Source organism: Rhagoletis zephyria, unplaced genomic scaffold (assembly GCF_001687245.7).
Source record: "Rhagoletis zephyria isolate East Lansing unplaced genomic scaffold, Rhagoletis_zephyria_1.1 Rzeph_scaffold_00754, whole genome shotgun sequence".
Classification (NCBI taxonomy): domain Eukaryota; kingdom Metazoa; phylum Arthropoda; class Insecta; order Diptera; family Tephritidae; genus Rhagoletis; species Rhagoletis zephyria.
Window position 1 is genome coordinate 61,276 of NW_016157838.1, and position 14,307 is coordinate 75,582.

The 14,307-nt window shown below is 33.0% G+C and overlaps 1 protein-coding gene across 1 annotated transcript in view; it reads left to right on the forward strand.

The window, feature by feature from the left end:
• sens-2 (zinc finger transcription factor senseless-2) overlaps window positions 1-14,307 on the forward strand; it is a 71,277-nt gene that overhangs the window by 55,190 nt on the left and 1,780 nt on the right. The gene's annotated exons all lie outside the window — the stretch shown is intronic.

Consider the following 14,307-nt stretch of genomic DNA (forward strand, 5'->3'; position numbering starts at 1 on the left):
ATTTTTTTTTTTAAATATTTGTATACACATTTTCTAAGCTTAAACCGTTTTGTCATTTGAGGGAATTTTTCAAAAAACATCTTTAAGAAACTATTCTTATTCATAAAAAACTCCATTTTTGGAGGTATTTTCAAATCGGTCTAGCTCAAGTAAATCTTAATATTTTTCCGAAATATTTTGGTAGACTTCTTTAAATATAATAGATTCTATAATTCCAATGGAAGAACAGTACCGTTTTTTTTTTGTATGGGGAGTGATGCAGTCTAATGTATATATATTTGAGTTTTGATCAAATACGGCAAATAGTGAAATGGGCCAAAAAGTGCTAACTCTTTTTTTTGCTAAACGGCTAACAAATCGGCTGTCGGCTAAATCGAATTTTCTCCGCCTGTGTGCTATCGCAACCGGCTAAATCTAGCCGGAAAACGTGTAAACTGGCAACACTGGCTGGAAGTGGAGGTGTCGATGGCGATGGCATATGCCACTCCACGCACACATGGGTACCAAATACACACACACATGCACCCATTCACACACGGGCAGCGATAACGGCAGTGACGACGACCTCTGGCAGCCATTTCCTGCACAAAACCAGCAACAACAACAATAACAATAATATCAGTAACAATGCCGATGGAAGTTTGGTTCCTGCGCGTTGGCGCTGCCATTTTGGGTATTATTCTACGACGATGGCAAATCTGAGCCAGGTGGCGATTTCAGGTGGTGGTGGTAAGAAGTGAGCGCAAAGCGCGCTTACACTGGAAGTTTGTGGCTCCGCTATCATGCTGGGGCTGGATGGATGGACATTGATGGGAAGCAGCAGCTGGCTGGCGCCTCGCCTAACTTCAACATCACCGCCACCACCAACACTTGAAGAGCAAACCGAAACGGAAATCAGTAATGAAAATTGCAATAACAACAAAGTGCGCAGAGCAGATAGAAGAGCAATAAGGAATGCCGCAGCAGCAATACCAGCAATAAAAAAAATGCGACGTACACTTCCGTAAATCAGTTTAACAAATGGCAGAGATAATAACTTTAACGTTGAACGTTTAGCAGCGACTCCGGAAGCACAGTAGTGCATGCAAAGTGTTTGTAGTTGTATGGCATTGCATTGGAAATGGCAAGTGCGTTGCCGGTTGTACGCTCGTTCCGAAAGCAAACAATACATACATACATATTTAACCGTCGCCGCCGCCAGACATTTTTATCGTTTTTGTCTTCGATTCCGTTTTTATCGTTCATTTTTTTTTTGCACTCCTTCTCCTTCTGCCTGCACTCACATTCATTCATCCATTCAACTGTTATTCTCCATCTCCTTTTATGTTTGATTCAGCGTGGATTTGTTGCCGTCAGCGCTGGCCATGCATGCATTTACACATTCAGATTTTAGCCATGGCGTGAATTTTTTTTTTGTGAGTTTCTTTTTTTATTCAATGTAAAGCATTGAAATATTTTTATGTTCCTTTGCGCCTCACTGCTATCCTTGCAAGCTTGATGGCGCCTTTTTTTTGCTTGTGGCTATTTTACACACATTCACTTAGGCATACATACGTGCACGTCGTGGCGGCATTGCGGCTAAGACGTTAACTAACAAATGCGTGTATAAATTTTCCGATTTCCGCTTACGTACTCACACAGATTTATTTATGACAGCTTGCTATCAGCAGGGAAAATCAATATCCTCAGGCATTCGGGTCAATCGATGGTACATAATTTTAATGGCAGGTGTGTGGGTAAATGGAACGTACATATGTACAATGTACGTACTGGACATATGTTTTTAGTAAATTAAAATTAGACATACATTTTTGATTATTAAAAACTGCGCATAAACTGTTGGTTATTTAAAAACTGGACATAAATTTTTGTTAAATTAAAATTTGGATATACATATATTTTTGGTTATTAAAATTTGGGCATACATTTTTGGTCTAAATTTAAAACTAGACATAAAGTGTTGGGCAAAATGTATGTCCTGTTTTTACGTGGCCAAAAATTTATGTCGCATTGTTACGTGATTTTTTTGAAAAGTTAGAAGTAAATATTAAGCTTTCAGATTACCAAAAAGTATGTCGTTTTTAAATGTAAAAAAATTTTATGGCCAATTATAAAATAGGGGCAAAAAATTATGCTCTTTTTTCGAACTACCACAAACTTATATCTAGTTTTTAAGTTACCAAAAATAAGCACTTAAAATCATAACCAGCGGGATAAGCTTTGTAAAGCTTACTCTAGATTTTATATAGATACGCTGAGAGTAAAAGTTCTCTCTGTTAAGAAATATAGAACTAATAAATGAATGAATAAAAAAGAAATAATTGAAAATTGTACTGGTCTGGGACTCGAACTCATGACTTTACGGCTCGTTAATGCGCATTAATGCCGTCTGCCAAGGCACAATTTTAATCAGATCAACTGCACCGTTAATCCGGATCTATGCGGTTGCATATAAATCGGTGTGAGAACTTTAAAGAGGTCTGAGCGCATTCATATAAAGCTTTAAAAAGCAATGTAAGAAACTAACAGTGAAATTCTTGCTAAGATAATTGCAAAAAAAAATGTCGCTTGCCAACTTTCATGTTTTTGGAACTTTTTTCTTTTAATTTAATTTTCTTTTAACTTTTGGCTGTGAATATTTTAAAAAGAAAAAAATATATATTTTACATTTAATTTAGTTTAAAGAAAATTATTTTAAGCTTTTTAATTGAACTTTTATTTATTTAGTTTAAGTTTTATTTTCGGTTTTATTGTTTTAAAACGAAAAATATTTTTTTTATTTCAATTTATTTTTAGTCGTTTTTTCTTTTCTAGTTTAATGTTTTTACATAAATTTTCTTTTAATTTTTACAATTCATTGTTTTAAAAAGAAAAAAATATTTCTTTTGCTGCATTTAATTTCTATAAACCTTCTTTTGGTTTTTTAAACTTAAACTTAATTTTTTTTTTATTTTTTAACATATTTTAGTTATTCTTACTTTTGTTTACGGTTTAATCTTTTTCTTTTTTATATTTTGAGTATTTGTTGTTTTAGAAAGAAAAATATATTTTATTATTCATTTTAATTTTTTGAAAACTTATTGCTTTAAAGAAACGCTCGTCGTTAGCAGATCTTTTCAATTAGTCTTTCGAAAGACAGAAAACGGTTTCCAAGATAGTTGCCAGCATTCTCAATTTTCTTACAAAAGACTTTTGCTTTGCAAAAGGCTGTGGTTAGTTGAAAGACAGTGGTCAGAATTGCCCTGTAAAAATTGATCGCGCCGCCTGCTACCTTTTAGGACTACTTATCCACCTACATATGCACCATATTGACGATTGAAACCTTTGCGTCGTTCATGTTCTACCCCACTAAATGCAAATGTGGGTGCGGAACGAGTAAAGGCGAGTGTGCTTCCCCGTCAATTACAAATTTTCAATTCGGTCTTTGTTTAGAGTCAGATTTTTTTTTAAATAATTCGGCACTAGTGGCCATCTCTAAACACTAGCCGTTCTCCGAAGAGATCAAAACAGTCCGCTTCAGTTGTGCATTAACATCAAAAGATAATCTATAATATTTGATTTTCACGACATCTTAGTTTTTGGAGTTGGGTACGACCCTGAACTTTGACTAATCGAGGATTTTAAGCCTGATATTAATGACACCGGTTTGGGCCCAAGACAAGAACTATCTACTAGCTGCGTTCATTTTATGTTACACCTTTGTCCCGTTGCTGTAACCAAGAGCTCCAACCTTAATTACACAACTTTATAGAAACTAAATGAATTATGCCATCTGCGGCATTGTGATGTAAAATTTTCCGTTGAATTCGAATACAAAATCAGTATGCAAGAAAGTAGAGCAGTTTTTGAGATTTAGCCAATTTCGTACCAGCAAGAAACCGGCAGTAAATATATTTCATCTACCGAAAAAAAATTTTGTTCTGGGAATTTTTTCTAAAAATTATTCAAACTTGTAGGTAAAAAGTTCTTAACTTAGTTTATAGCAAATTTAATAAACTTCACTAATATAACAAGTAAGAAAGTCTAAGATCGGGCGGAGCCGAACATTAAATACCCGGCGCAAGTATTAAATATATGTTTTTTCACCCTTCCGAAACCTTCCGCTAGATGGTAAGCCGAGGTGTATCAATTTTGAGTAAATTAGCGTCCTTCAATTTCGAAATATTGAAGTTTCAAGCATTTCTTAAATTTACCGTTATATGAGAATCGGCCGTTATTTTAGNCTTAATTACACAACTTTATAGAAACTAAATGAATTATGCCATCTGCGGCATTGTGATGTAAAATTTTCCGTTGAATTCGAATACAAAATCAGTATGCAAGAAAGTAGAGCAGTTTTTGAGATTTAGCCAATTTCGTACCAGCAAGAAACCGGCAGTAAATACATTTCATCTACCGAAAAAAAATTTTGTTTTGGGAATTTTTTCTAAAAATGATTCAAACTTGTAGGTAAAAAGTTCTTAACTTAGTTTATTGCAAATTTCATAAACTTCACTAATATAAAAAAATTTCGATATTGGGAACTGTACACAAAAACGTTCATTATGCAAAGGTATTTCTTTAGCTATATCTCAAAAAATATTTAACTTTTTTATGTTTGTTTGTTCATGTTCGGATTCAGCGGAGAATTTTACATACGAAATGATAGACAAATGCTGCAGATCGGATTTCTTGTTGATTAGTGTTATTAAGATAAGTACTGTAGTCCATATCATTCTGGACGGTTCCAATGCGGTGGGTACCATTGATGTGACGACAGCTTTGATGATGCAATACGTATTTTCGATCCCCTGCCCGGGAAAAACAATTATTTTGGTTTTGGTGTCTGCCTTCATCCAGATTCTAGCGGAGGCATACTTATGTAGGTCTGAAGCACCCAATGTTCAAAAATGTTGGTTAAGATAACGTTAGGTGGCGCCTTAGTGCTAGAGAAAGTACTCGTTGCTATCGATTTCCAGCTTAGAGCCGTCGCTCGGATATGGCAGTAGTGTTATGGAAAGGTTCGAAAGCTATATCTTATTCTCGGCCAATCCCCCCCAAAAAAAAAAATCGGGCAGCCGTGGTTCAAATCGGAATTCGTGATTGCGTACGCTGGAAACTTGAAATCAGCAGAGCAGCTGTCTAAAGTTTTGAATTGAACAAATCTATTGTCTCAACAACTTTTCCAAACATTTCGTCTGAGTGCCCTGAGAGGCACAGATCTGTCAATTCGGTATATTTAAAAGGTGGAAACTTACGCGCCAAATATAAGTTAAAAGATTTGAGTGGCTCCCTCTATTCTCTGAGCTTCTAATTTCGTTTATAAAAAAAAAAAAAGTTGCCCAGAATTTTAAGCAACTTATATTCGTTAAAGCTTTAATATGAGTACAAAATTCAGAGAACAGCAATTCACAAACTTAGATTCTAAAGGGATAAACAAAATCAATAAAAATTTTTNAAAGCTTTAATATGAGTACAAAATTCAGAGAACAGCGATTCACAAACTTAGATTCTAAAGGGATAAACAAAATCAATAAAAATTTTTGTGGCTAGTTTTTCTTTTGCTGAACATTCTAAACCTACGAATCTGTAGTACGAGTAAATTTGTATGTATGTATATATGTATGTATATGCCTACATACATACACACCTCCTCGCCTTGGTGCTGACATTGAATGAGAGAAAGATGGAACCCCATAATGGTATTGCAGAGATGTGATTGCGAAACATTCGACCGTTGGGATGTGCTCTGATTCAACATTAGCAACGGATTCATTGCCTGGTGCAACAGCGACGACAATGGCCAACGATTGAAAAGGGGCAAGCTGAAAAGAGAGAGAAAAGCCATAGTTAATGTATATAAGTAGTATATGCATAGATATGTACATACCGACAAATGTATATAGGGACATGTTTATATAAAAAACATATATACATACATAGTTAGGTATGCTATGCGCTTGGAATAAATGGAGGCAACCATGAAGAAGCCGAAATAGCACGCGCGCTGCGGCGACAGAAACGCAGAAGCCAAAATAAAAACCAACAGTGCAGACGAGGAACTAATGTATTTGTGTATGTTTTCGTTGAAGTATGTACATACATACATATATGCATATGTACATATATGTCCTATAACTTCAGGCTATTCGGACCCTCTAGGTCCAGCAAACATAAACACAACGCTACGAGCGAGTCCTTATTCCAATGCAAGGCAAACACAGCACATATGTACATACATAAGGACATACATATATAGCAGCGGGTCTAATATGGTCCGTACGCTGAACACGTACGTTCACTATCGGAACAAATAACGTCACGTAGACGCAGAGATTATAGAGCAGCTTTTATTATTTATCTCACAATGAAGCTAAAAGGGGAGCCGTAGAGGAAAACTAACGAAGAACGGTAGACTACTAGGCGAAAGCACCAACAAACATAAATGTATATACATAAATACATACATATGTACCTATACTCTGCTACAATAACCAACTACCAAGAGCCAACTACTATCTCCGAGCATTCTTGAAACACATAAAAACCAAAGCAAGTAAAGCACCGAAATCCGAGTATCAGATTGCTTTGCTCCCTCAATGTATGTATGTAAGTGTTTTGATATTTGTATATACAGCTATGCCTGCGTATGGAAAAGCCACCCACAGCAACCCAACGTTGGCAGATACTAATAGATAGCCAAGTAAATGGAATAAAATTCAAAGCAAAGCAACATGAAACGTGCAGAGTCTGACCCAGCGGAGTGAGGAGAACTAATTCAAGATTTTTATTTTTTATTTTTGTTAGTAGCAGCACATTGCGAAAATTCTTTTAAATGTTTGTTTTTTTCAACGTTAACAACAACTCAAATGCCATATTCTATAAGTACAACAACATCTACGTATAAATACATATGCACATATATACATGTATGGAACTTAGATTATATACCAGCTCTGATTGTATGCTTTTAATAGTGTGCATATATTCAGTGGATAATTGAAGTTGTAGGAACAGTTGCGTTCACAGAAACAGAAACGATGGCATTATCTGATGACAAACTACTTTACTATTTGATCTTTTATTCTATTAATATTTTAAATTTTGCATAAGCACAAAGATCTTTATATTATATGCCAATATGCAAATGTATGAATGTATATACATATTCCTGAACCTTTCTACTGATAAGTTTATCAATATATTTTCGATTTTTTATCTGCAAACTATCGATATGTTTGCCGATATATTTTCCGAAAATTTTATCCATATATTTTTCTTATTAATCGATAAATTTTTCGATATATTTTCTAAATTTTGTTGGCATACTTTCGATATTTTTTCCATATATTTTTCGTAAGATTAGCGATATATTTTACGTTTATGCCTCGATATATTTTTAATTGGTTCATTAGTACCTATAATTTCGCAATGTTTACCGATATATTTATCGGCACGCTAATATAATTTACAGGTATGATCGCTTTAGATAAATTGGTCGACATATTTTTGAATTGAAAACTAAAGTATGTTTTTTTTTTTAATATTTTTTTTTTTTAAGTTTATCGACATATTTTCCATTTTTTCTCAGAAATATTTTTAATTTAATCGCTAATATAATTTCATTGGGTGCACCGATATATTTATCGATACTATAATAAAATTTACAGATATGCCGATCGTTGTAGATATTTATTTCTTTAATCTTATTAATCGATGAGATTCAAAACATATTTTCGATTTTTTATTGGCATACTTTCGATATTTTCTCCGATATATTTTTCGAAAAGTGTATCGATGTACTTTTCAATTATGCATCGATGTATTTGTAATTTATTCATTAATATATATACACATAATTTCTTTACATTTATCGGTGCGCAAATAAAATTTATAGATATGATCGGTATGGATATATATTTCTACCGTTTTATTTATCGATACATTTACGAACTTTTATCGGCATACTATAGATTTTTTGCCGATGTATTTTTCGAAAATTTTCCATTCAGTTATCGATATACGTTTCATTTATTCACCAATATATTTCCGATCATTTTTCAAATACTTTCCAAATATTTGCCGATATAATTTACCAGAAGTTTATCGATATATTTCTTATTTATTCACAAATATATTTTCCAAATGTGTTGGGATGTGTTACTTATTATTGAAAAATTTTACAGATATATGATTATCGATTATAAGTAGATACATATCTGTGGACATTTGAAAGAACAATTTAAGTCTAGACTTCAGAGAAAAACAAAATAGCATAAACCGCCAAAGATTTTGTTATTCGAAATATGTATTAAATTATTTTAACCCAATTTACAACCTTTTAAAATATTTCTGTTTTAAAAAATTTAATGTTTTCTTATAAGTAAAATTTATTGCTCTGACGGTAAAAAGATCTTTGCCGACATATTTATGCTATTTTGTTTGTCCATGAAATATAGACTTAAATTGCTTTTTCAAATATTACATATACACTTATACATTTTTACCGCTTCATTTATCGATATGTTATATTTCTGATTTTTCCAGCAAACTTTCGATATGTTTATCCATATATTTTTCATTTATTTATCGATATATTATCCATTTATTTTTCCATCTCTTTATCGGTGTGTTTTCCGATATTCTCCATTTATTAGTCGATATATCTTTCACTCTTTCATCAAATTTTTTTTCTGTCTGTTCATCGATAGATATGATTTGCGAAATCCTTTTCAAAAATGTTAAATCTTGTTGCATTTAAAAATACCCTTATCGATTTTTTAATGTTTATTGATCAACATACTTACCTACTATTTATCGATAATTTTGATATATTTGCGGTATGGCTAACGATTGCCAATTTTTTTTTATTTGATCTATTTCTTTTAATATCTTGTATTCACATTCATATTCGTACTCGTATTCACATTCATATTCGTATTCATCTATTCACATCCAGCATAACTGTTAACCAAGTGCCTCTATTATTATGACCATGCACTTATTTAGGTATATGCATCCCTATATTTTACATGCCCCAAACTTCTCAAGTCTTGATCAGCAAAAATATGCGACAAAGTCACTAAAACATAGAGCCAAATGCTGATACATAAGTGTGTACATACACATGTACATACAGTGCCGAACAGAAGTATTGGCACAGTGCATTTTTCGCAATATATGCAAAGTTCTTTATTCTAATTTATTTTCGATAATTTTTTATAAAAAGGATAGTTCATTTTACACCAGAAAACGTAATAATAAAATCTCAAAACTTTGTGCAAAACTCAGGAAAATTCATTAAATTTGCACACTAATTTGCAACTTTTTATTCCGATTTTTTAGAAAAATTCTAAGTATGCAGTTTTATAGCCCATTCAAATTTAGTAGTTAGAATTCGCTAGAAAATCGCATTGATTTTTGGTAATTTTTTTTTCACGCAATTTCTTCCATACAAAGTAATTCGACAATTATTTTTTGTATGGAGAAAATGAGCAACACCTTCCACTAAAAAAATCAACGCAATTTTCTAGCAACTTTAAACTTGCACTTTGTTATACTAAATTTGAATAGGTTATAAAACTGCATACTTTGATATTTTTTTTTTAAATCTGAATAAAAACATTGCAAATTAGTGTGCCAATTTAAAGAATTTTCCTGAGTTTTGCACAAAGTTTTGAGATTTTATTATTACGTTCTCTGGTGTAAAATGAACTATATTTTTTATAAAAAATTATCGAAAATAAATTAGAATAAAAAACTTAGCATATATGGCGAAAAATTCACTGTGCCAATACTTTTGTTCGTCACTGTAAATGAAATCAGAGTACATGGGAGCATAGTGTACTACATCGATTTGCTTCGCGACTGGAATGGTTGGCATCCTTTTTATATATCTACATACATACATACATACATACATACATGTATGCTTTATATCCTTCCACTTGACATCCATTTCATTTTTCTTTTTAATTTCATGCGCCACTATCCTTTAGATCAGGATAAAGCAAACTTTAGTTTTTACTGGCTGCTGTAACGCAGCGCTTAAAGGGAAGCAAGTAAAGGAAACAAGTAGCAATTGGAGTAGGGTAGTGTAGTAAAATCACATTAAATTGATTTAGTCTGTTTTCATTCCCGAAAGACATATTACCGCTTTCAGCATTCATTTCGGTATCAAAGCAAACAAAAAAAAAAAAGGAAACGAAAAGGAAACATGAAAAGTAAACGAATGAGCTGAAGAGAAGAAATGCGATAATTGAAGTTCTGATTTTTATTTGCAATTTTCCTTTTTTAGCACTTACATACAAGTGGAAAGGGATTTTTCGCTTTTAAGGCTACTCGCACCTGTGCAAGTGTGAAAAATTTAATTTTATTAAAGCGTTCCATATGTTGTATTAAGACCTGAACGTCGATAAATTTATCTCAATACTGTCGATAAAAATCGATAATTACACAGAAAAATCATGTAAAATATCGATATGTATAAGTTAAAATATCGATAAGTATTAAAAAGGGTATCGATATATTTATCTTAAGACTGTCGACTTATAGATAAAACTAATGCAAAAATATCGATAAGTATCCAAAAAGTGTATAGATAAATTTATCGTTATGTTGCCGACAATAAAATCGATAAGTATACATAAAGCATATATGTAAAAAATATATAATAAGTATTTCACTCTGTGTGGAAAGTCATTCGTGTCGAACTTGTGGGCAAGAAGTATAAGGAAGTCAGCGGGGTTAGCATCAGAGTGTCCAGATTGGGCGATTTAGCGCCAATTTGGCGATTTATTATGGATATTTCGCGTACAAATTTAGTATTTTTGGGCAATTTGTGTTGTTTATTATTACCCTGAATGGATTATATTCGTTTTTTGTTTTTAAAACATTTTATAACAAGATCTCAGTTTTAAAATAAAAGATCTGTTAAGTCGATTTCATGAATTTTATTAAAACAAAAATTAGATCGATTCTCGGCGATTGTTTTTTCACAAATTGCGTTTTTGTTAAACAATTTGGGAATCGAGGGGTTGTTTTTGACGTTTCGCTTTTATTGAATTCATATTTTCGTAGTTTTACTTTGAGTTCGCGATTCGCTCTGATTTGATCATTGTAAAAAACACAAGAAACGCAACCAAAAAAAAAAAAAAGTCATCGTATAAATGCACGAAGATTTTCGAAGACTTTTTCAAAAGAGAATGTACAAAAAACGAAAGGTGAAAAGTCGTCGTGTGAATTGGCTGTATGGTTCATTAGTTTATAGTTTATTGAACTTACACCAGGTTTCGTTAGGCGGACAGCTCTGAAAAGAGCGGATTGGGTGTCCTCAGAGGACCATTGCGATGCCGAGAGAGTTTCCCCATGCATTTGTCTACACATTTTTAAACTATTCTGATGCTATAACGAATCCTAGCAGTCCCCCTAATAGAGTTTTCCCTAAGCTCTATCTAGGCTGCCGAAGAAGTCGTCCGATAGAAATTTTGAAGCGCTTAATCCGGAGTGCAGCGCACTCGCAAAGGAAGTGCTGGATAGATTCTATCTGCTCTTCATCTCTGCAGCTTCTGCAAAAATTGTTATACGTTCATCTAATCCTATCTCAGAACCCTTTTTAACGGGCCCATGCCCTCCTCATTTCGCGGAATGTCACTATGTCACGGGACGCAGTAAAAATTGATTATGTGCTGTATGTGCTAAGTCTTTGATTGTAGCTGGACTGTTAACCACGAAGGCTAGTTTATTTCAATTCCTTTATATCTCAGCCTGGAAAATGCTACGACGGTTATCTGGGAGCCTATATGTATGACTCGTTCGGAGCCTCCCACCATATCAGCGCGTCATAAATGAAAATAGGTCTAACTGCCGCCATATAAATCCAGTATCTTATCTACGGACATATCTGCCAGTCCTTTGCCATCGTAGTTTTACAGGAGTACAGCGCATTGAGCGCCTTTCTTCACCGCTCTTCGGTGTTCCTTTTCCAGGAGAGTTTCAGCCGCAAAAACTTTGCCTCTTTTGGCAATTTAGAAAGTGATACTAACCTATACTGGTTTATAACTGACATATTTGATTGCGCATTATGCGTATTAGTTCAGAAGGGTAATAGTGTTCGTGGTAATCTTCAGAAATTTCAATTGAAGCCATGGAATTCGCATTATTTAGCCCCTATTGATTTTTTGCTTGTGTCGAGGGTAATCTGGTCAAATATTGGCATATCGCAATAGCGAGATTTAATTAATACAGGCATATGTATATAAGCTTTCATACTTATATATACATCAATATATGCACATACACGTACATGTATATATGTATGTACATGCAATTCTGTGCTGCGTTTATAACAGAGAAGGTAGTTAAATTTTATGAATTGCAATAAAATCAGAGTCCATTCAACGCTAATCATGGCGCCGATTTCATTGGAATTGATTAAATTGATTACGAATTTACGAATGGAATGCATACATACTAGATGGCTGCATGAATTCATTCAAACTTCTAGCCATACAGAGTACAGTAGATTTGAATATTTTACTTCACATACAAAACACTCAGCATTTGGAATTTTGTAAGTTAAAGTTTCGGTTAAAGTTTTTTCTACAAACAAATTTGTACGTATTACAATAAGTGCGCAGCAATACATACATACATATCGTCACCTGAAATTAAAAATGAAGTAACAAACATCGTCGCTGAAATGCAAAAATTCGTAACTAATAAAAAATTCAAAATTCAGTTTTTGATTGATATGATGGATTTCATCGAATTAAAACTCCCACATCATTTAATGAAAAAAATTAAATAAATAAAAAATGTTTGTCACGACTTTTTCCATTNTCACATCATTCAATGAAAAAAATTAAATAAATAAAAAATGTTTGTCACGACTTTTTCCATTTTAGTTACAATGTTGTTACAGTCTTTTTGCATTTCAGGTGACGATATGTACATAGAAAAAACATTTTTGGATATCCATACAAAAAATTGTCATTTATTTCAATTCAATTTATTTTCACTTTGTTTGAATATTGTATTGTCGACACATACTATGTATATCAGAACAGGTATTCACTGAAATTCAAAAAAATTTGAAGCTGAAATCATTCATTCGTTTTGTATATGAATGATTCACAAGCCGTTTTGAATGAATTCATGCAGCCCTCTATTACATACCTACATATGTACATATTTAAGCACATACAGACTTGAAAGTGTCCGAAAGAAAAAAACGTGTCAGATTTCTTAGCATTTACCGATTGCCACACAAATTTATATATGTATATACATACATTAGGGTAATCCGAAAATACAAGCGAGGGGAAAAAAGTTTAAATTGTTAAAATGTTAACCCTATGATTTTTCTAAATGAAAAAAAGAATACCCGTATCTTTTGTAAAAAAAAGTGATGTTTAGATCTGTCCAAAGCCTATGAAGCTTTCCATGTATTTTAAATGGGGAAAAACACTTTTTCGTTGAAACAAAATTCTTGAAAACGAATATTTTTCGATCGGAAAACTCTATTTCTCTTTAGGAAACTTCCAATAACAATATCTACCAAAAAAATTATCGAACATTATTTTATATGGAGAAAATGAGCGACACCTGCAACAAAAAAATTGCACTTTGGCCCTGTGCCAATCGGTAACTTTTTTCTCCGTGGTGAGACGGGGTAGAAAAATTTGCTATGGTGTACAAATAAATTGAATTTTGCTGTGCCAAATGCAGAGTAAAATTTTGACAGTTGAAAAACCAAACAAACGCTCGTGCGAAAGCTTTATTTTTGTGTGTTGCTGAAATTCTTAAAATTTATATTTATTTTATAATTTGCAAGTAACGTACGCTTTTTTTATGCTGTTTCAGCTTTCATTTTCATGTTCACTCCTTATTACCGCCAAGCAATATTATGTGTATACATGGTTATAAGCTGTCAAAATTTTACCTAGCCCCATGAGCTAGGTAAAATTCTGACGTTCTTATTCACCACGAGAAATGTCAGATTTTTACTTTGATCCGTCAAAATTTTCTCTTTTCTATCATTTGGCACAGGCTCTTTGTTATACCAAAATTGAATGGGCTAAAAAATTGCGTACTCAAATTGTTTCTATAAAGTGTAAATAAAAAGTGCAATGTTTGGATGAAAATTTGCGGAATTCTCTTTACACTGAGAAAAAACGTTCCTTAATGCTAGGAAAAAAAAGTTTGTTATTCTAAGGAAATATTACCTTGAAGTGACTACAATGACATGGCTGCCTTAATATGAGTATGAAAGGAATAATTAAGTATGTCATTTTGCTCGTGGCGCTCAAACAGTGGCAATGGCCGACA